Here is a 20,431-nt window from a genome sequence, read left to right as displayed (position 1 = left end):
TCATGTGACTATTATTATGGATCAAATAGCTGCTTTGCATAAATCATTTCCATAAAAATGTACATTTGGCTTTTGATTTACAGAGAATTTGTCATAGGAGACAGTCTTTTTGCATATCACACTGGGATTTTGAGTAAAATATGTTGGGATGTATATATGAAAAATTCACTTCCAAAGAAATGAATCCTAAGCAAATAGTCAAAGGGAAATTATTACAATCTGAGGGCATAGATATTTCAAGGCAGGAAAGTGTGAAATGCAAAGAAGAGGCTCTTTGAGTTATATATTCCATGGCATACTCAATAATTTGTTTAGGAAGGGTATGATCTTTCCTATGTTAAATTCAGAAGGCATTTATAAATGCGATTAATTTTATGCAAGTGAATAGTGGTGCCTAAGTCTGGGAAGATGCCAATAGTATTCAAGATCATATAATTTTCTTTGCTTACTTGTGGAGGCTTCTTATGACATTAATAAATCAATATTCCCTAATAGATTAATCTTAATACTTTCCTGGTTTAGGAAAGCATCTGGATTCAGTGCAGGACAAAAATATCGCCCTGATATTAGCCAATGAAGTTATTGATGCTTCCGAATTAGTTCACATAGCTTCATCCTGGAACGTAATCCATGACTTTGTCAAACTCCTAGGCAGGCTTGAACGCAGACCCAGAGCAGAATTTGGAGTAGAGGGTACACAAAATACTGGGTACTCTGTGTGGATCAATACACGAGTTACCTAGGCTGAAGAAGACTTATCTATAACCCTGAATAATTTGTTAAATGTGTCCCAATCACCTGCAGTCTTTGTTTCAAAGATGTGGTGAAAGTGGCGTAGTTTGTGGTTTTGTTTGGATTTTTTTCTGCTTACTTGTTTTACTAAGCATATTATCATTTACTTTTTGAATATGTTTACTTTGATAAGTATATAAGTCCCCCAAAATGGAATTTAATGCCATTGCTTACCTGACAAAACCCAGGAGAGCAGAAAGTAGACCATCATATTTTCTCTTTTTCTGTGGAAAGTACATCACCATATTTCAGTCAATAGACTACTATATAAAAGATATATTACATTCTTATGCAACACAACATGAACCCATATTTAGCAATAATGCTCTGAAAATTGTCTTTTGGATTGGGCATCTCAGAAGATACAGGGTATGAAACTTGTATTTGGCATTTAATTTCTTTATTCCTACAATCAAATTGAGTGCATGTGAATTTATGTGTTTTCCAGATTCCTTCCGGGGTCACAGCCATAATATTTTTATGTCCTGAGAAAAAGGATCCATTTAAATGTATGATTTTGGTATTTTGTTTCAAAATCCTTTTTTTTTTTTTTTTTTTTTTTTTATTAATAGATAGTAGTTTTCAGATCAAGCAAAATTCTTACGTGAATTTAGTCATGATCCAACAGAAACTGTCTCTGACAGAAACTGTCTCTGACAGTTTTGTTCTAAGCATAATGAGGAGATATTAACTTTAATTGAAGTCATCACTAAGGTGTTTTGAGCTGAAATACTGATACAGAACTACAACGGTCAAAAAGTCATGATGGTGACACAAAAATTCCTGGTTTTAAGATAACCGGTCATGCAAGCCGTTATAACAGAATCTGCCTAAGAATGTAAGCATAACCTTCTAAATTATTCCGTCGCATTGACCCTGAATAATCCCTTCTTGTCTATGATAACCAAAACAATATCAAGGAGCAATATGGAGGGAGTGGCAAGATTTAACTAAACAAGGAAATTAGTAGTAAGTACAGGTACTTAATAGTTTGCTTTTGAGACCATAGATTTTTAAATTTTTGGTCTGGAAAGAAGAATAACAGGGAAGGAAGGAAGGAAGGAAGGAAGGAAGGAAGGAAGGAAGGAAGGAAGGAAGGAAGGAAGGAAGGAAGGAAGGAAGGAAGGAAGGAAGGAAGGAAGGAAGGAAGGAAGGAAGGAAGGAAGGAAGGAAGGAAGGAAGGAAGGAAGGAAGGAAGGAAGGAAGGAAGGAAGGAAGGAAGGAAGGAAGGAAGGAAGGAAGGAAGGAAGGAAGGAAGGAAGGAAGGAAGGAAGGAAGGAAGGAAGGAAGGAAGGAAGGAAGGAAGGAAGGAAGGAAGGAAGGAAGGAAGGAAGGAAGGTTGATTTTGTTAAATTGTTGGTTTGAGTTCTTTTAACACAATATTTAAGCAAAAATACTTTTTTTTTTTTCCTGTGTGTAATGCAGCAACTCCTTGGGGGGTTATTGCTGTCATCCAAAGAGCAATTATTTCACAGAATGTGATATTACTTGTTTAGAATTCAATTATGCTTTCTTTCATGTCAAACAACATTAAATGATCATTTGAATTTTGGTCCTTTGACATCAGTAATTGTTACAATTCATGGCAGATGATTCCTCAGATGTCAGAAGTTTGGGCCAATGTAGACAAATCCTTTTATTTTTCATGTAGATAACAACTGACAATCAAGATCATTCAGAAATGCCTGTTACAGTGGAAATAGTTTTTTATTTATTAATTTCTGCATAAATTGCTAGTCACAAGTTTGGTTGTGCACTCATTAATTGTAGAAAACAGATGTTTCCATGACATGTAAATTGATGGCTAATTTTCTTCACTCGGGAACGTCCTGCATGGCCACCCATAACAATCCCTTTCTCCCTCTTTCACTGGGTTCTTTGTCACATCTTTGTTACACTTTCAAAGACAAGGTCCTTTGCATTGACTGCCTCTCTCTTTCATCAGGTTTATTTGGTGGTGTTGATGCTCTCACCCATTATCTAGTATGAGTTGATACATAGCTGGTAGTTAGAACTCTTTGAGAGCTGTCTAACATGTGGTAGAAGGGAGAAGATGTTAAGGGAATCATTGTTTTGGCCTCAGAGCTGAATCACAGTGTGCAAATCTGCTTAAAAATGAAATGTAGGTAACTGCTTAAATTTCCATCTAGTGTTTGGGAAATTGTATAGAGGTACTGTTCAAGTGTTCAACCGTTTTATTTTCCTTTTCCTTCTATTCTTCCCTTAATTTACCTATCTGAAATTAAAATTACTTTATGATACAGATCTTGCTACAGTCATGTTTGCCTACCTTATTTCTGGATTAATGATCCATACAGGATGTATTTCAATGCTTTTTAGAAAATATAGCTCTTCAAATTCAGAAAGGTCAGTTATTAGCTGCTGTAATTTATTAAGGGGATTATGCTTGTGATCTTTCATCCACACTTATTTAACTTAGTTTCTACAGAGTTTTAAAAAGTTAATTGGTTTTGACCCAATTCTCCCAGAAGTGTAGATTTTTGAATTCATGAAAATGAATTAGAGAACCTGTTGCCTTTCAACAGAAAATAGGTGTCTGTTCCTTGACCCTTTTGAAATCTCTTCCTCAATAATTGAACATGATTTTTAAAAAGAAATTACTCTTTCACAAAGTACAACATTAAAATTATCACCATTTTTGGTACATTGCTTGTTTCATATAATCTCCTTTACAGAGTTGCTTTTTCTCAGTAATTAGCCACCTCAATTTTTGCATCTTTAGGACATTTTACAAAACCCTTTTTTTCTTCTTTTTTTTTTTTAAGTATTTGAAGAAATAAAGGCAGGAGGCCTTTTTTTTTTTTTTTTCTTTGCATGGAAATTAGTAGTACATACTTGCAGCCCCAAAAGCCAACTGTATCTTGGGTTGCATCAAAAGCAGCATGAGCAGCAGGTTCAGGGGATGTTTCTGCCCATCTTTGTTATCCTCTTGAGACCCCACATGGAGTGCTGCTTCCAGCTCTGGGGGTCCCAGCTTAAGTAGGACACAAACCTATTGGAGTGAGTCCAGACAAAGATGATCAGAGGGCTGGGGCACTGCTCCTACAACACACAGGCTGATAGAGATAGAGTTGTTCACTCTGGAGGAGAGAAGCCTCCAGAAAACCTTAGAGGAGCTTTCTAGTACATGAAGGGGGTTACAGAGAGCTGGAGAGACACTTTTTATAAGACCACATAGTGACAGGATAAGGGGGAATGTCTTCAAACTAAAAGAGTAGATTTAGATTAGATACTAGGAATTCTCTTCTGTGAGGGTGATGAAGCACTGAAAAAAGTTGCTGGAAAAGTTATGGATGCCCCATCCCTGGAAGCGTTGAAAGCCAACAGGGATGGGGCACTGAGCAAATGTGCTCTAATGGAAGGTGTCTGCACCCATGGCAGGGGACTGGAACTAAGTGAGTTTTAGAGTGCCCTCCCACCCAAACTGTTCTAGAACTCCATGATGATTATTGGCTGAAACAAATATTTTTTCCTATGTCTGTGTGATGCAATTTTTTTTTAAATAAATTTTGCTTTTGAAATGGTTTTCAAAACTTGTTGAACTGAGCAAGCCATCTCATCCACACTGTGTATGTGGCAATGACTATATACCTATTATATTATGATACTGATTACTTGGACTATCATATCAAAAACAGTCAAAAACTGATGGTTTAACATATGTCTTGGACTTCAAGTTGCTCAGATATAATCCAAAAGTGAGCAGTCATCTCTCAACAACAGCAAAAATTATTGTAGAATACTAAAAGAAGGCTATGGCTGGCTTTCTCAAAGAGTATTCAGAATATTACAATTTTTGAGAATTTTAAGATGCACCTTGAATGTGTATTTTCACTCTTTACAGATTTCTCCAAGGCTCATCATCATATCTGTTTTTGAAGATTGTATCAAAATAATGTTTGACTGTATATTTGAATTATATTGTACTATGGTAGAGAAAATTTCAAAATAATATCCACAGGAGTCTAAAACAGAGTGTTTCAACCCTAGGTCTCTTTAGCTAGGCTGGTCTTCTCCACTGGCTTGTCTTCAGGCATTTGAGGGTGGCCTGTCCCTGTAACTAAGTTTTCCTCTTCAAGGCACATCCAGCCTTTCCATTTTCCTTTTCCTTTCAGGACTGCCTCCCAAGGGACTCTCTCTCAACCAGTTTGCCCAAGGTCTGCCCTCTGGAAGTCCAAGGAGACAGTTCTGCTGATGTCCCTGCTTGCTACAAGAATCAAAAACTATAATTTCATGATTGCTGTGCCAGAAATGGCTTCCAACTATTCATAACACCCATCAGCCCTTCTCTGATCACAAGCAGTATGTCCAGAATTTTGCCTAGTGAGCTTTTTCACCAGTGTGTCATGAAGTTATTGTCCACGCATTTCAAGAAACTCCTAGACATTTTCCTCTCTGCTGTAATGTATTGCCAGCAGACATCTGGTGGCTTTTGTAACAGAAACTTTTCCTTGCCTCTTATCCTGTTATTTAGGTAAGAGAGCAAGGTGTAGTTATTTGGTCTCATTTATTTTAGAAAGTGAATGTTAAGCCTGTGTGCTAAAACTTTTTGTTAGCCAGTTCTATGGCTTGTTCGTATAAAAAATATTGTTTATTCTGCTTGCACCTTCAAATCCCAGAAGCATTGTGCAGATAATTACATTCTATGTGCAATCGAGGGCATGACAATAAGCAATCAGACAATTCCATTATTGTGAGGGTGATACTATGAGGGCTATATCCAATGTCATTTGCTTCTCTGTAACACATGCACAAACACTCTTGAGTTCCAGTGTTTTCCTGTTATTATATTTTAAATCATACAGCTAACGATGGCTTTTTAGTCACTTGGAAGCATGTTCTCTGTGAATACAAATACCAAAATGCAAATATTTCTGTTTTAAAAAGCAAAGGATTGATTTGTAGTGGGATAAGCAGGTAGGAAATTATAACCTTTTTCCTCTCATCAATAGTAGTAATAATTATGATTCTAATAATAATGTATGTTATGTGATGATTATAATGATTTTATTATAGAATATTATTTTTAAAAATTATGCTTATGGCCAGAACATTATTTTACTTTTTTAATGCCTTCCAGGAAAATCAAAAGAAAGGACAAGAAAGTAGTAGTAGTAGTAGTAGTTAAAAGTTAATCTTCTTTTTTTTAACTATAAAAGTAAAAATCCTCATAACTATTAATGGCTTTAAACAAACAAATCCACAGAACTTACGTAGGAAATTTCTTTGACACAATGTCAGAACTGCAAAGATAATATAATTTTTAACCATCTCATAACAGTAACAACAGATAATACCATGTTCCAGACCTCACATTTGTGGAGTGCTGTGCTTATCCATTGAAATGATACTTGTATAAATTTTTCGTTGTCTGTGGGATTTTTTCCTCAGTCAAAGGGGAACACTGAAATGACAAAAAGCCATCAGAAGATTTCCTGATATTTTTCTCAGAAAAAAAGAAGTTGGAGTCACACTCTATTTTATTGTAAGGGGTGAGCTGGCTGTCCTCATGTTTGCAACATTAGAGAAAAAAGATACACTAGAGAAAATATATGTGGACCTTCATATATTTTCATACTGTATTATTCTGATAGCCATTTTTCTGCTTTGTTGAGGACAATATCTCACTTATGAGCATTTTCTCTAGAGAAATACGTATTTTGGTTTCTTTGGTTAAAATTCCTAGTCTGCTCTTAAGTGGTTTTTTCCTTTATACATACATACATATATGTGTGTATATATATATATATATATATATATATATATATATGCACATACTTTAGTCTGGTGGTCTCATTGTCTGATATCTCTGCATCTTCTACACTTCATAAAACTTGGCATGAAGGAAAATTCTCTGAAAGTCCCATGTTACAGAAATACTACTCTGTGTCACCATGGTATCACTATCATTATAGCAGTTTATATGGGAGAAAATATTGCTATTCTCTGCAAGATGAAAAATGTTTTCCATCACTTGAAAGTGCTACCATTACTACTATGAAGTGCTATCTTAAATATATACTTCCTTTTTAAAAGAAAAATAGGACTGCCTTTAAGAATATGAAGGAATTAGTGCCTGAAATTATCATAAACTTGCATGCTGAACATGGAAACCTAGATTCTTCTCTATGTTGACAATGACACAGAAACAACTGTTAAGAGAAAATGTGAAAAAAATCTTTTTCCCACTAATTTTTCTTTCCTGACTTTTAAGAAGGAAAAGGATATTACTTGCTAAAATGCTTATTCTGGTGATATTTAAACTACTGAATGTCAAAAGGCACAAAAGAGTGCAAGGATAAATGGGGCACTAAGTACCCCAATACAAATATCAGGTTCTTAAGTCTTGCTCAGGACTCATAACTGTTGAAAATTATCTTTTGCTTTCTGTTAGTTCCTGTCTAGCACAATTTGAAGAGCAAATATCTGAAAGAAACCTCTGATTTTGTGGAATCAAGGGTCCCAGATAATTCTTTAATGGTGTCACCACTCTTAACTTAAGATTGTCTGTAAGGTTTCCTGCCTGTTTCCACTGACAAGGCAATTCCAGCAGCTGTAAAGTTCAGACATCTGCTAAATCAGGAACTAAACAATAAACTAAATGCCACTGCTTCAGAAGCAAAGTTATTCAACTAGAGAATGGTTTACTATGTAGCAAGGGATTTGGTATTGCTGATGAAGCAACACAAATTTGAAACTAATTTTTTTGGTTTGTTTCCCCCCGCCCCAGCAGTGCATCTAGGGGAGATCACTGGACAAGACTATTTACAGCCACAAATTGCAGGTGGAAATGATATCATGGTAGCAAGTGATAATAGACTGAGAGATGCTAGGCTAAGAAGTGATGCACAGAACACTAACAGATTGAAGAGTGCATGAAACACTTTAAAGTATGTGTGATTAGGGATATAGCTTTTTATAAATAGAACATATATCTAAGAAATTTTGCTTCTTTCACCAGCTGCAGCAGAAATCGTGGCATATTTCTAATTTTAAAGCAAGACCAAGTTTTCACTGCAGTATTTGTGCATAAATAAGATACACGTAATTATAATTTTCATCTGTGTGAATATACTGATCATGAGAATTTCTTGCTCCATTTCTTGTTTCAGAAAAAAAAAATCAATATTTTAGGTAATTAGAACTGGAAAGAAAATAAATATAATTGAGAAAAATTAACAAAAGTTTTTAACTGTCCTGACCACCACTCAATTAATATGAAATTAAATGTTCAAAGTCACACCAGAAGCATCAAAGACAAAGGAACGTGTATTTTTTTGAGAAGAAAGAATATCCCAGATTCTGTATTCAAGCAAATATGGGTCATGGCAAGCAAAGTCAGAAAAAGATAAGATTCAAGTTAAAAAAGGTAAAGCATAAGGAAGAAAGAAACAAATATTGCAATCCTACTAATAATCCTATGTCACTCAAAAAAGATGTCAGTAAGAGGTAGCACAAATACAGCACCACAGACAAAGTACTAATGTTCCCTTGTGTTCATGGTCAAGCAGATTAACTCTGAGCAGGCTTTGTTAAACTAGAAATTTGTGCAGCTAGTATATTTTGCTAAGGTTATCCTGTGAGACATCATGGAGTTTGATCTGAGAGAATAATTGTCACACTCTTCTGGTAAAAATTGCACTTTTCTTAATACACCTTAATCTTCCTTTCCCCCTTCCTCTCCTTCCTCTCCTTCCTTCCTTCCTTCCTTCCTTCCTTCCTTCCTTCCTTCCTTCCTTCCTTCCTTCCTTCCTTCCTTCCTTCCTTCCTTCCTTCCTTCCTTCCTTCCTTCCTTCCTTCCTTCCTTCCTTCCTTCCTTCCTTCCTTCCTTCCTTCCTTCCTTCCTTCCTTCCTTCCTTCCGCCACTTCCTTCCTTCCTTCCTTCCGCCACTTCCTTCCTTCCGCCACTTCCTTCCTTCCGCCACTTCCTTCCTTCCTTCCGCCACTTCCTTCCGCCACTTCCTTCCGCCACTTCCTTCCTTCCTTCCTTCCGCCACTTCCTTCCTTCCTTCCGCCACTTCCTTCCTTCCGCCACTTCCTTCCTTCCTTCCTTCCTTCCTTCCGCCACTTCCTTCCTTCCTTCCTTCCTTCCTTCCTTCCTTCCGCCACTTCCTTCCTTCCGCCACTTCCTTCCTTCCGCCACTTCCTTCCTTCCTTCCGCCACTTCCTTCCGCCACTTCCTTCCTTCCTTCCGCCACTTCCTTCCGCCACTTCCTTCTGCCACTTCCTTCCGCCACTTCCTTCCGCCACTTCCTTCCGCCACTTCCTTCCGCCACTTCCTTCCTTCCGCCACTTCCTTCCTTCCGCCACTTCCTTCCGCCACTTCCTTCCGCCACTTCCTTCCTTCCGCCACTTCCTTCCTTCCTTCCGCCACTTCCTTCCGCCACTTCCTTCCTTCCTTCTGCCACTTCCTTCCGCCACTTCCTTCTGCCACTTCCTTCCGCCACTTCCTTCCGCCACTTCCTTCCTTCCGCCACTTCCTTCCGCCACTTCCTTCCGCCACTTCCTTCCTTCCGCCACTTCCTTCCTTCCGACACTTCCTTCCTTCCTTCTGCCACTTCCTTCCGCCACTTCCTTCCGCCACTTCCTTCCTCTCTCTTCTCCTTTCTTTCCTTCTTTCTCCCTCTCTCTCTCTTTCTCTGTCTCTTTCTTTCCTATGTTCTAAGATTGGATTTCAAATTTACACTGATGAATGTAGTAAAAATAAAATTAAATCATGCAGATATGATTATTAATTTTATTTAGGTTTCATTACAATTGTATCAGCATCAAAGCTGTTGGGAGATTGAAAACAGAGTTAAGAATCCAATTAAGTAGCTAGGTGATTTTCCTGCATGCTTTTCTTTACTGGGATCGTTTTCATCTGGCTAAAGTTTCAGAATGATTATATGGGTTGCAGCTACATTAACTGCAGTTTTATATATCCATTTTCAGTGCTTGACCTAAGACTCACAGAGGCTGATTTACAAAGAAATTGAAAAGTTAAATGTATGAAAGCGAAGTGGGAGGCCTAAGTGTAGGAACTCAATACTTCTAAGTTGTAGGTAGTTTTTATTGACTGAGGACTGGAAGAAAACGTACACAAGAATGTCTGTGTAAAATGTAGTATTTCAAGGAGAAAGGCTAAGAACATGATGGGAATTATCTAAGAAGATCATAGAGAACCGTTCTTGAATATTTTTTTAAATTTTTTATTAAGCATAGATTTTATTGGCTTTGGATTGGTATTGTACTCTCACAACAGAAGAGTTAGTATTTATTGATGTTAAAATTTTGCTTAGAGATATATGGGTAGTCCCTGAAGCACAGGAAGTATTTAGATTTTAGAAAACTGTACTTTTACACAAAATAAGGAGCAGGACAAAGGAAAAATAATGAACTGTTTAAGCAACAAATAGAGACACCAATCATTAACATTATGAAAGTGACATTTTAAGCAACTGAATGCTTTATACTCTGGCAGACATGACATAATAACCTATGTACATAGTATGCAATTTTCTTTTAAACTAACACCTTTTCGTAGTTTCTCTATTTTATTTATTTGTTTCCTATTTTACTACTAGCTTCTATAATATAATTTTAACACAGTGCTCTTTATTAGAGATTAGAAATTAGTTAGATATTTTACCCTTCATTTAATATCATCGCAAAATTTACAGTTCTCAGTGCCTGGGACATCAAATATAATTTTTCATTTAGAAATATTTTTAGTTTTCACAATATCAAAGGAAGCCATGGGAATATAACTTTACTCCAAGACTGAAAGAAGGGAATATAAATTGGGAAGAGTCTTTTAAAATGGTTTTGGTTATTTTCAAGATAGATGAAAGCAGTGAGAGAAAAACATCATTTTTTCCTTCTCAGTTCTCATAACTAACTTTTGTATTTGGTTCTGATGGACTTTTGCAACAGCAAATTTAGTTGATTAGATATTTTTGAGCCAAATAACTTTCCTTGCATGAGCTGCCGATTCACCTCAAAATCAATGTATTTGTATTGAAGGTTTAAGAAATAGTTTATGTATTAGTTAACTCCATCAACTACATTTTTGCACTCTTTAAAATTATATTGTTGTTGAAAAGCAAGTTGCCCTGTGTCATGGTTTGAGGCTGGCACAATGCCAGTACCCCCATGAAAATATACTTTCCCTAGTGGCTTCTGTGAGATATGATCAGGAACAGAGCAAAGCAGGCTCCAACTTAGGAGTAAAGGAAACAAACTTTATTAATTACAATATCTAAAAAGGAACAGACACAGCACTAAGAATGAAAACCCTCCAAATACATTCCTCCTCCTCCCCTCCATTTCCTCCATAGCATGAAATAACACCATAGATTTCCACCCCATCACCATTTTTCAGATAATCAACTTTCAGTCCATCATCCCGCCTCAAATAATCAATTCAAGTCCATCAGAGAGAGAGGAGTCTCCCCTTGCACCATAGGCTTCCCCCAGAAACACAATTGAAACCTCTTGTGTTTCCATGTCACTCGTGGCACTTCCCAGAGAACATCGGTCCTCGTGACTTCTCCCCCCAATGTCCAGTGCTCTCACCACTGCACATGGACCAGGACTGCTTTTACGGTTCTCCGTTTAAGGATGCTCCACCCAATTCCAAAAGCAGCAGTCTCTCAGCTTCGGGACGCCAGTCCCCCCCAAATTTACCCCCTGGGGCCAAGGGGCCTCGTGAACAGAGATCTTCCTCTCCATGGAGACAGAGGGCATCCCACACCCTCCTCAGCCATCTCTGTTCTCGCCACTGCTTCACTGCTTCACTCTCTTTGGCTTCAAGGCATTGCCTCCCACTAAATACAGTCTCCGGGTCACAGGAAAAACATGGGTCTGTCCATGGCCATACAAGGAAAGAGTCCAGCCCAAGGCCACTCTCTCATCTCCTCCCCCCTAGGATTCTTCTCACCTCTTCTAACATCTCTCACTTGCACTCACTTTCATCACACTTGCCCATCTCCTCTTGCTTCATCTCTCTCTCCTCATTAAGATTCAGGAGGATCACTATTTGTAAGGTTTCCATTATTCTACAAAGGGATTAAAATCTTCGCCTCTGTCTGCCCAGAACTCCCACTGAGGGTGCTGCATCCCCCACTTCTGGCCGGCTGTGCTGCCAGTCCATGATATCGAATTTCAAGACAGCACAGGCACTGGCTCTCTCTCTCTACCTCCCGGGGGGTAAGAGGGGGGCCCGATGCTTCTCAGGGCTCCTCCACCCTTCCATCTTGCAAGGCCTTCATGCCCATCCTCTGCCCGAGGCTCCAGCCTACCTCATCCGGCCGCATGGCTTCACAGCCAGCCCCAGCTGGGCAGGGGAGTTCTGAGCTCCTTCATGGACCAGAACCAAAGAGAGAGTTCTCCTGGGAGCTCTTGCTGTTAACCACCTGTGTTCTCAGAGGCGGTCCATACCTTCAGTGGTTAAACCAGGTGCCAATATTCAAATCCAAGCATTGATTGGTTTGATCGCAACCTCCCAAAAAACTCACTTCCTTCTTAACCTACAACACCCTGGAATATGGTTTTATTCCTTTTTGTTTTATTTTTTAATTTAATATGTAAATGAGTAAAAATGAACATAACTCAAAGGAATCATAGTTGGACAACAAGAAATTGCATTTTTCTATAAATGAGATAAAATTTCACAGTGGAATAAATTAGCATATCTGAGGAAAAAAAAAGAAGTGATTTAAGATCTATGTCACAAAGACAGAGTGAACACAATGATGTGTTAAACCTGAATTTTAAGAATTAATGGGATCAATAGCATTACTTGTGTAAGGTTGCCTTGCTATAACCTATGAAAAGGTTATGTTAAAAGTGACTCTACAATCAATTCTTAAAAGTAAATTTGTACATAAAACTTGAAAAGCTTAGCAAAAGCAGGTATATTACACACCATTAAATCTCCAAGTGTCTCAGTTTTTTTTTTAATAAAACTGCAAAAGACCTGAAATCTCGTAAAGTACAATTAATCCCAGAAGAACAAACAAACAACCCTTCAAAAAAATCCCACCCCACGAGAAAAATAAACAAAAACCACACTACAAAGAAACAAACTGCAGCAGCAAAGGCACAGGTAAATCATCAAGAATATTTAATAAACACTTCAATGAAAAATTAAAATTGCTTTATATCTTAATGGGAGACTGTTTGGATGGGTCAGACATGCATTAGAGCAGTACAGTCACCAGAAGCTGTCAGTTCAGCCAAATGACTTTGCTACAGGATTCCTTCTGTGCATCACAAAACCTCCTCAAACTGACAAACGTTCTGCCACTTGCTGCAGATGCATGGCTGTTGTGCACAGCAAGGACTAAATATGTCATTACAATATGGCATACTGTGTATGCCTAATTTGTAGCGTCACGTGAGAGCTGAAACCTGGAACAGGGCCCTGAAGGCACAAGAACTAATGAACTCTGCTTGGCTGCAGAAGAGTAATCCATCACTGACATACAAAAGCCCTTTTCTTTAGACTGTGTTGATGAAAATTTTCTAATCTCTCATGCCAAGTGACGTTTTCTTAACTGAGCCAGACAGGATGTCCTCCTAACATTAACCTTCTCACAGCAAAATACACTACAGTTAACATCTTCTGAGTTAATTTGAAGTATTTCTCATTAAAACATGGGAGGAAAAAGAAAGTAAGCAAAAGAAAATGTTTAGGCAGATCCTCCCTGTTTAGTTATGGACTTAAAAAGTAAATATAAATTTAAATATACATAAAAAAGTAAATATAAAATTGAGTGAAGACTGCTACAATAGTAACATTTATCTCAAACCATGCAGACATATGCACCAATTTTCATAGGAGGACAGGTTAATTTATATTACCATTAATGTTAATGCCAACATTAAATGACTAATATTATGTTAATACATTAAAATTTAACTATCCATTTTTTTATTCACAGTCCTACTATATTTGGCACAAGATACTTTAAGATAACCAGTTTTCTGCATAAGAACCTATCTGTCAATACAGCAAAACCTGAAAATCTTGAGATCCTAGAGAGGTTTTTTAAAAATTATTAGATGCCTGGAATTTTTTTTTCCTGAACTACATATCCTTGCAATTTCAGGAGGAGTTGGGTAAGACGTTGGCTTGATTTTTTTTTCTTTGTTTTATGTTTTTTAAAACTTATATTGGATAATCCGTAAAAGAAAAACTTTATGGATATACTATGGGGAAGATTCCAGGTTATCTGCTTCCATTACTCACTACCAACTCCATGCTGCCCAACCCTCTACCATATAGGAGAGTTAGCAAGTGTTTCCTGAATATCTGGATCAGATAGACTAAAGATGATTTATGTCTGACAAAATCTTCACATGGAAACAAAACAAAGTCTTCCCAACTTGTTCATTAGTCTGATTCTGTTTATCCAGGTCAAATCACAATAGTAGCCAATAAGAGATATTTAGTGAAACAAGAAACAAGACTTTCTCTGTGACACACACTTTTCTTCATTCAGCCACTTAGGACTCCCAGAACCTGCATCAGAATCACCATGTCAGTGTTGCTAGCCATGGTCCCTACTGCCAAGAATGCACTGAATCTTTTCTTTCAAAATGTCAGGGTTTTTTTTTTTTCTGTGTGTTCAGCCTCCATATTGCTGTTGGCATCACCTTCAAATTCTAGGCTGATGGCAGCCATGTGATTTCATCGTTATGATGTAATCCTTTCCTTATTTTTTTCTGCTTACTCGGGTACCTATCACCAAACTGAATCAATAACATCTCAGTGTAACTGGAGCTGAGTGTACTCTTTGCTCCCAAAACTCTAGGTTGTTTACATACTGATACTCTTTATTTTCTTATATATAGAGGGGGGAAAAGGTTTCTAAGAAGATAGAATATGTGAATTTATGTCTCATTCCTTTTCTAGACTTTTAGCTGTCTCAGAATCAACCAATTTTAGCTGTCAGATCAACCAATCTTTGGATGCAAAATTTTGTCTACCATTTACATTTCAAAGTATAAGGTTCTGTTGTTAAATCCTAGAGAAAATAGTTTAGGATGTCAATCATTCTGCACCTCTGTATATTTAATTTCAGTTACATTTCTGATCCTTGTGATGAAAACAGTCCTGCTAGTTTTGAGAAGCTCAGTTAAGATTGCCAAAAATACAATAAAGCCAGAAAAATTGTGTTATGTGTATGCTCCCTACACAGCAGGGATCATCCAAGATTTGCAGATGTCCAGGTCTGAAAAGGAACAGAAAAAGTCAAAAAGGTTTAAAAAAAGAAAAACGCACTAAGTTTATTAGCACACTACACTCCTGGCATGATGAAGACAACAAAGATGAAGAAGCAGCAGAAGCAGAAGCAGCAGAAGGAGAAGCACAAGAAGAAGCACAAGAAGAAGCACAAGAAGCACAAGAAGAAGTACAAGAAGAAGCCCAGGAAGCAGAAGCAGAAGCAGAAGAAGAAGCAGAAGAAGAAGAAGAACAAGAAGAAGAAGAAGAAGAAGTAGAAGAAGAAGAAGAAGAAGAAGAAGAAGAAGAAGAAGAAGAAGAAGAAGAAGAAGAAGAAAAAGAAGAAGAAGAAGAAGAAGAAGAAGAAGAAGAAGAAGAAGAAGAACAAGAACAAGAACAAGAACAAGAACAAGAACAAGAACAAGATCTCTACCTTTTCATGAAAATTAGTTAGCATGTGCAGTCTGTTCTTCTGGAGCTTTCCAGGAATGGGCTGGGGGGCTTTGAGGTCTTTAGGTCATCTCAATATCCCCTCCCCTGCCACTGGTCTTGCTTGCTCCTTAATGCCACTTCTGCACTTGTCATCATGGAACTCAAGAGGAAAACTGTCTCCAGAAAGGTGCTGTTGCACCTTCATACTGGCTCCCTTTCCAAGCACATCCTGTTCTAACTTGTCCAGTTGAATGGTCATCAGTGTTTGAGACAAAGTAATGCATTAAGTCTTTACTGCCCTGGCATCTACAGGGTTAGTACACATATATGCAAATAGAAATATTTGCCAAAGATAAGAAATTCACTCAGTAAAATGAAAACTGAAGATTTTTTTTCCTTTTCAAGAATCATGTATTCAATTCAAGTATATGAAATCCTAAAAAATGAGAATTTCACTTCAATTTGAGTGTGTAGGTGAAGACCATTTTAAACACATAATGGACTTTTAGTTGAAAATTTACATTATGATGAAGATTAAAATAATAATTTTCTCAGTCAAGGATACCTATGAAATTTAAAGAATTGTTTACTACAAGGGAGTGCTTTGGCCTTGATTCTAGACTAAGGTCACATGAGATCCTAACTCTGATCTTTAAATTTGCCTTAAGGAGCTATGTCTAAGTGTCACCTACTACTCATCTTATGACAGGATGACATATGTTCTTGACAGCAATAGGCTATTAAAAGAGAGAGGTCCAGAAATCAGCAATCATTTCTATTTGGTGTTCAGCAGAAATATTTAGACAGAAAATCTCATCAAGGATTGAAGCTCAGTGAAGTCCTGGGACTGTTGAGTTACAGCTGCTGCTGTGTTATGGTGTTTGCATGCCCTTTTGCATTGGAGAAGTTTTTTTCTCTGAGGAATGGTGGCTCATAGCAAAAAACCCCAGCTGCATTAATAACCTTCCATATGCACATGACTTTCAAAATCCAGCCCGAATCCACCCTTGCTATGCTATTCCTGACAAGAGGAAGCTCTATTTCGTTGTTCCTTATTTCACCATTTCACTTTCTCTAACAATTTTTTCTCTTTTTTATCAATTTCATTTATTTTTGACTTTCTTTTCTTGACCAACAGAATGACCATCCGTAATAATGCTGGTACCTGCACATTCAATCCCACCATTTAAGGACTTTTAAATGAAGTGCTATGATGCCTTTCAAAAAGGCTGTTGTGTTGTAACTGGTAAGTTATGTTCTTATTCTTTTCTGTAGTTGTGTAAAATGATCAGTCTCCACTGCACAAGACAAGAAGTGTTGTATTTGGAGAAATTATTTTAGTATGCTCAGTAGCAATTTCATTCAAATAAATTCCATACAGACATGTATTACTTTCTCCGAAGATTGTTCATCTGAATCTTGGTTCTTCTGATTTCAAAAACCTACATTATTAAGGATTAAAATTAGCATGCAGACAATAAATCCCCATTTTAGTTCTAAAAAGCTTTTTTTTAATACTGTGCTTTAATTAATAACTTTAATAACATAATTGCCTCTGCATGCTTATATTTTAATTTTCTTTACAACACACATTTTTTTCAAAATAGGAAATTCCCTTTTTTCTTCTCAATTTATTTAATGACAAGTAGCTGCTCATTTAAAAACTAAAAGAAACAAAAAGTGTTCCTCTTGGAAAAAAAATCAAAACTGTATTTTTAAAATTTCTAATTGAAGTACAAATTCAAAGATTTCCATGGAAAATTATAACATTATAAATTATAAAATGTCAAGGTAATATAATTTTGAATACTGATGGAATAAATGTTATAGAGATTTTATGGAGAAATTTTTTTTAAAAAGTTAGTATTGGAAGTCTTGCAAAAAAAAAAGAAGAAACATAGTTTGTACAATGTACAAATTTTGAAGAAACTTCATTCTGCTCAGCTGAAAAAAAGGGCAATTATTTTTCAGCTATTATGACTTATGGGTGAAGGCCTTATTTCTAATTAATCACTGTTTCCTTTCTCTTCTCTGACTATTTTCACTCTCTAACCTTCTTACCTGAAAGAAGCACTTCATCATTGCTTCTCTTAAAAGCACTTTTTTATGATATTAGTAGAGATTTGTTTCCTGACATACATTTAGAGTGTTATAATTTCCTCCTAATTTATCTGTGTAATTACAGACCAGCTTCCCATTGTTATCTGTATTCATCTCAGTCTGGTTTAAGCAGTATAAATCAGGCAGGCTGTGTTTTGAGTTCTGCAGCTGGTGATACAATCAAGTGACTCTGTGAATCCATGGTTTTGATTCAATCACCTTGCTTTTATGCACCTTCAGGAAGAAAATGCAAAGTACAAAGTTGGTATTGATATAGAGCTTATGCCTATTTCTATGAATCTTATGATAATTCCTTGGATTATTCTTTAATAATACTAAGATAGGTTTGATATAAAAGTGGTAGAAGATCATATGTCTGGGTGTTCAAAGAAAATATGCAAGCTGAACATGTGCCCTGCTCAAGTCTTGTACAACAAGCATACTCCCAAACATGTCACAAGCATGTCTTGTGCCTCCTAAATCTTCTCAAGAAACCTCCTCCAGCTCAATAATTGTTTTAATTACTTGCACTGAATGTTTATCCCAAAGGGGATACTTCTTAAAAAGTCTATCGAAGTCTGAATAAATGCAGGAATTAATAAGGAGCATTTAGTTCTCTTTTCATTCTTAAATATTCATCTCAAACTTTTTTGTCTGGACCGTTTTTGTTAGTTTTTTTTTTTGATCTTTACAGCTGCTTTATCAGAAATTATTTTAACAAAGCAGAGCAATACAAAGCAATACTGTCCTGACTGAAAATATCTTTAGCGATTAGGAATAAGTGACTTTTATCACATCTTACATTGTCTCTGTCCTCTTTTTATCAATTTGATACTTTGATACCATATTCTCTTCAAATTTCATAAATTCATATCTGAGTTTTCTAAAGACTTCCTAAAGGTTTTTGTCATAAACACAGTTTTAAAACCTTTCTTTCCCTGGCAGAATACTCAAATGTCAAACAAACTAAATGCAAATTCTAAAAACACTCATTAAAAAGAATGAAGTTAGGAGACCTGTCAAAAGTGTGGAGCTCAGGTGACAACTGTATATTTGCTAAGAATAAAAATCTGTTAACAATGAGCTATGAAACATTGATAGTAATAAAAGAAAAAATATATGGCAAACAATAATGATAGAGATAATGTCTTTTCATTTGCCTCTGACTTTCAGACATGTACAAACTCTACTACTTCTACTGATTAAACCTGGCTCAGAAGACTTGACATTTATTAAATGAAAGAAATGCAGCAATATAAACTTATTTTTCTAAATCAAAGGCTCAGTAGTACCAAGTAAATTAGATTAGATGCAATAATTACCTATATGCTATTAGAAATCTATACACTCAAGTTTTTCATATCAACATGATATGAAAATAATACATGATTTTCTATCTCTCTTCTTTTCTATATCAACATGAAAATACCATTCTGTCGTACTCAGTCCCAAACTTCTGGATTTCAGAGAATTGTGATTATAAATTCCAATTTTTTTGAGAGTTGTAAAGTCTAAGCAGATCCAAAGTCATCTCTTTGGTGAACTGACCCAAGGGAATTGTATGAAGTTGTGTCAGGGGAGGTTTGGATGGATGGTTGGAGTCCAATAATGCAGTTTAGCAAATCCAAGTGCTGAGTCCTGCATTTTGGTCACAATAACCCCCTGCAGTGCTACAGGGGGACAGTGCCCAGGCAGAAAAGGAAGGGGGTGCTGGTCGACAGCCAACTGAACATGAGCCAGCAGTGTGCCCTGGTGGCCAAGAAGGCCAGTGGCATCCTGGCCTCTATCAGGAATAGTGTGGCCAGCAGGAGCAGGGAGGTCATCCTTCCCCTATACTCAGCACTGGTGAGGCTGCACCTGGAGTGCTGTGTCCACATCTGGGCCCCCTAGTTTTGGAAAGACATTGAGATGCTTGAGCACATCCAGAGGAGGCAACGATCCTGGTGAGGGGCTTGGAACACAAGGCCTGTGAGGAATGACTGAAGGAGATAGGGGTTTTTATATTGGAGAAAAGGAGACTCAGGGGTGACCTCATCACTCTCCACAACTGCCTGAAAGGTGGATGTAGTGAGGTGGGGGTTGGTCTCTTTTACCAGTCAGCACCTGGCAGAACAAGAGGATAGTCTTAAGATGTGCCTAGGGGAAATATATGTTGGCTATTAGGAGAAAGATTTTATGGAAAAGTGATAACGTACTGGAATGGTCTGCCCGGGGAGGTGGTGGAGTCACCATCCCTGGACGTGCTTTAAAAAAAAGGTTGGATGTGGCACTCGGTGCCATGGTTTAGTTGAGGTGTTAGGGCGTGGACTGGACTTGATGATCTTGAAGGTCTCTTCCAGCCTAGTGATTCCATTATTCTGTGATTCTGTGATTTTAGATATTAGGAAAAGGTTTTTTACCCAGAGGGTTGTTGGGGAATAGAACAGGCTGCCCAGGGAAGTGGTGTACACCAAGCCTGACAGAGTTCAAGAAGCACTTGGAAAATGCTCTTAGGCACATGGTGTGACTCTTGAGGCTGTCCTGTGCAAAGTCAGGAACTGGACTTTGATGATCCTTGTGAGTCCTTTCCAACTCAAGATATTCTAGGATCTTTCAATGTAAAACTGCATATAAATAAAAGGTAAATAAATGCAAACTGCCTTCACAGAAATTTCCAGAAAATATTTTTGTCTTCATAAGACCATTCATAAATAACTTCCAGATTCTGGAATGAATTTTTAGAGCTTCATATCAAAAGAAATTTAATTTTTTGCTTTGAGGAGGGGTGAACTCCCATGAATATTAATTTAAAAAAATCAGGAGAAATAATTATGAAACTTATAGAATGGCTTGAATGGAAGGGATCTTAAAGTCTAGCTCTTACTAGCGTGGGCATCT

At 37.1% G+C, this 20,431-nt stretch overlaps 1 long non-coding RNA gene across 1 annotated transcript in view; it reads right to left on the bottom strand.

Moving 5' to 3' along the window:
- The window catches only part of LOC135289139 (uncharacterized), a 38,533-nt gene extending 26,369 nt beyond the window's left edge, over positions 1-12,164 (bottom strand). Inside the window, exons 1-2 of the long non-coding RNA XR_010351938.1 lie at positions 12,096-12,164; positions 967-1,016 (exon numbers count right to left, since the gene is read on the bottom strand). This is a non-coding gene — a long non-coding RNA (uncharacterized LOC135289139). The remainder of the gene's footprint in view (positions 1-966; positions 1,017-12,095) is intronic.
- Positions 12,165-20,431: the final 8,267 nt, after the last annotated feature.

This window comes from Passer domesticus, chromosome 1 (assembly GCF_036417665.1).
Source record: "Passer domesticus isolate bPasDom1 chromosome 1, bPasDom1.hap1, whole genome shotgun sequence".
NCBI classification, from domain to species: domain Eukaryota; kingdom Metazoa; phylum Chordata; class Aves; order Passeriformes; family Passeridae; genus Passer; species Passer domesticus.
This window is presented reverse-complemented; position numbering and strand designations above follow the sequence as displayed.